This window comes from Urtica dioica, unplaced genomic scaffold (genome assembly GCF_054948205.1).
Source record: "Urtica dioica subsp. dioica isolate 48M unplaced genomic scaffold, U.dioica_male_clone48M_v1_H2 Urtica_dioica_male_H2_contig_40, whole genome shotgun sequence".
Taxonomy (NCBI): Eukaryota; Viridiplantae; Streptophyta; class Magnoliopsida; order Rosales; family Urticaceae; genus Urtica; species Urtica dioica.
Genome location: NW_028297230.1, coordinates 405 through 3764, shown reverse-complemented (window position 1 = coordinate 3764; position 3360 = coordinate 405). Strand labels below are relative to the sequence as shown.

The 3360-nt window shown below is 39.7% G+C and overlaps 1 long non-coding RNA gene across 1 annotated transcript; it reads left to right on the top strand.

Moving 5' to 3' along the window:
* The first annotated feature begins 750 nt into the window (after positions 1-750).
* On the top strand, positions 751-2192 carry LOC149376207 (uncharacterized). The gene is made up of 2 exons (XR_016295416.1): positions 751-1087; positions 1189-2192. It is a non-coding gene; the product is annotated as an uncharacterized LOC149376207 (long non-coding RNA).
* The last annotated feature ends 1168 nt before the right edge of the window (positions 2193-3360 follow it).

The following is a 3360-nucleotide window of genomic DNA, read 5'->3' as shown; positions in this document are numbered from 1 at the left end:
TAAGAGACGAAGGCCAATCGAATTCAAGGTATGAGACTACGTACTTCTGAAAGTATCTCCACGTGAAGGTATTTCCCGTTTTGGAAAGAAAGGGAAATTGCCTCCTCGATATGTAGGACCTTTTCAGATTACTGCACGAGTAGGTCTTGTAGCTTATCAACTTGCTCTACCTCCAGAGCTATCGTTTGTGCACGATGTTTTTCACGTGTCAGTACTTCGAAAGAGCGAACCTGATCCTACAGCTATCGTTCAACTTGAAGATGTACCGATTCAAGAGGATGTCACTTATGATGAAGTTCCAACCCAAGTTATCGATAGGAAAATGAAGAGTCTTCGTAACCGTGAGATTCCGTTGGTGAAGGTTTTGTGGACACATCACGGAAGCGAAGAAGCGAACTGGGAACTGGAAAGCGATATGATGGAAAAATATCCGTACTTATTCCATGTATCCAGTTAGATCTTAAATTTCGGGACGAAATTCCTCTAAGGAGGGGAGAGATGTAACATCTCGAAATTTAAAGGATAAAAATGTTGCAAATTAGAATTTTGAATGGACGCAAATCAGTGGTTAATGGAAATAAAATATCGATAAGAGTTTATGGATGGAAAATTATGTAATTAATTTTCTAAAGTTTGTTTCCATCGATTCGGGATCTAAGGATGAAGTTTTGAGATTAAGGAATTCATTTGCAACATTTAAAGAAAGGAAATATTCTTTTGTGGAGGAAATTAAAAGTTACAAACAAAGGAAGGGTTTAGTGGCAATTTTGGAAAAACTTCATTCAGCCTTATCCTATATTGAACCGACTCTTCTCTTCCTCCTTATCTTCTTGGACGTGTGAAACACTGAAGCAAACAAAGAAAAAAAAAAACAGAGCCCGAGCTCTTGAGGAAACCGACCGAGAAAACAAAAGAAAAGAAGAGAGCGAGAGGGAGAGAGAGAGAGAAAGAGTCTGAGCACGAGAGAGAGAGAGACGGACGCGAGGGTCCGAGGAACAACCACAACGCCGAGGAGAACCCGCGGTGACTCGCCGAGGTTGCGCGCGAGGGCCGGCTGGAGTGGGAGCTTCGCCGGAGTAAATTCAAGGTAAAAATCTTGGTTTCCTTCACCCTCAACCTTGGATTCCCGAATTTGAGGCTCGAATTTTTGGTTCCAATTATGAAATCAGTTTGGGGATTGATTTTTAGGGTTTCGCTTCAATCAATTTGGGGCTTTTCTTTGCTCGGTTTCGGTTGGATTTTTGGGAGAAGAAGGAGTTGCAGCAAGGTTAAACTCGTTGAAGGTAAACCCCTTCATTTGCTTGGATTTTTGACGAATTGAGGATTTTAGGATTCATGAATTGGGGTTTCTTTAAATCTGAGGTTGTTGATGATTTTGAAACGTTATTGGATTGCTTTTGTGCTTGATTATGCTGAGATTTTGAGGGATTTCGGTTTTTTTTAACAAGTTTGGGCTTGAAATTTTGGTTGGCCGTGTGTCAGAAAAATTGAGCTTGGCTGTGGATGTTATGTTTTGGCCGTGAGTTTGTTGGCCGTGTAACTTTGGGTTTAAAACTTTGGTTATGTGTAAGTGATGATTCGAGTCGTATCTTGTTAACGTGTCTTGCCGTTTTATTGTGAGCCTTGTTATCGAGGGTCTAGACTTGTTTAGGTGGGCTACGCAGAGCCCAAAACAGCGGCGGTTCGGGACGACGAGGACGCGGCCCGAGGAATGACGGAGCCGCCGCACAAGTGTCGACGAGGCGAGGCCGAGGGAACGTCGAATGAATAGCGGCGTTTCGGTTTTGGCTCGGAGACTCGCGAATCGTCCGTTTAGAATTTAGCAAGTTATTTTATCATTGTTTTGTAATTATGAAGTTTAAAGTTACTTTTGTACGAATTGTTCCGAGCTAGTACGTTAGCACGTTTAAGTTGTTTTAAAGTCGGTTTCGATGTAAGTTGTAAAGAGGAAAAAATGGATTATCTCGTTGTTATTATTAAGCTCGTTTAAGGATTTTAAGAGTTAAGACTCAATTGTGAGTCAAGGTTGGATATCTCGGTTACTCGAGCTTAGTAATATTAAAGTTTGATTACGTTCTTTGGAATTCGGAAAGGTAGAAACGATACGTGTTTTACTAGAGTTATTATCGGTTTTTGATATAGAAATGAGATTAGATTCGTTCAAAGGAGAACGAGCTTGCTTATTAGAATTATTTCTCGGTTTTGAGATTGATCGTGGTTTTTTTGTTCAAGTTTACACGTTCTCGTATCGTTTGAAGTTTTGTTCCGAGGATATGTCTTTGGGTTCTACGATTCTTTTAAATCGTACGTTTGAGTTTGAGTATCGTGGATTACTCATAGGATTCTGATTCAGTGTCGGTTTGATTTACCGTGATAGGACTCAAGACTGAAAGTCGTTTAGAGGGTTCACAGAGTAAGTGAACGTCTGGATTCTCGGTTTTAGTGAACGTTCAGGTTCACAGGACGAGCGAACGTCTCGTTGAAGAGCGACATAGACGCTTACTCTCGAGGTAGGTTATTATAACCCTTCTCTCCTGATTTTATGGTTTGGCCTCAAGTATATATTATTTTCGAAATGAAAATGGTTGTGAACGTGCCACGAAACCTAAACCGTTTTTAGAAAATGTGGCGGAACTTCATCTCAGGATATCTGATCATGAAGTTGAGAATATTTCGATATTATACATATATCCCGTATTTGCGAAATAAAATGTTTTGTATATCCTGATAGAGCCGGAAACGTATATATATGAAGCGGAGAGTGCAATCGTATATATATAAGGGTGTGGAGAGTGCACCATTCTGATCAGAGGACTGTCACGGGTTATGTTGACAGGGGCTCAGGAAATAGTAGAAGTTTAAATGGGCGTAGATGCACACTTAAATTCAATTGCATTTCTTGCATTTACATTTCTAGCATCAGCATTCCGTCATTTACATTTCTGTCATTTACATTCATGCAATTTACATTCCTGCAAGTTATACTTGTGCGTGTATGGTGATTTACACGTATAAGACTATTATTATACTTGTACGTGTATGGTGATTTACGCGGGACAAGAATATTATTATTATAAAGTAAGTATTATTTTCGAAAATCTTTTTTTAAAAATCAAACCATTACTATAGTACCTACTGAGCCTCAGGCTCACCCCTATTTCCCTCAAATTTTTCTTATAATCAGGATGTGAGAAGGAGAAGGGTTAGGAAGACCTCGGAGTTAAGTGTGGTCGAGAGTTGGAAGGTTTTCGCTGGATAGTCTATCAAGTGTCGAAGGTTGGTTTTATTTTTCGTTTTTCTTTCTTTTATCTTTGGACTTGTAAAGTAAATAACTGAGTATGCACCGTGGGTTAGTTTTGT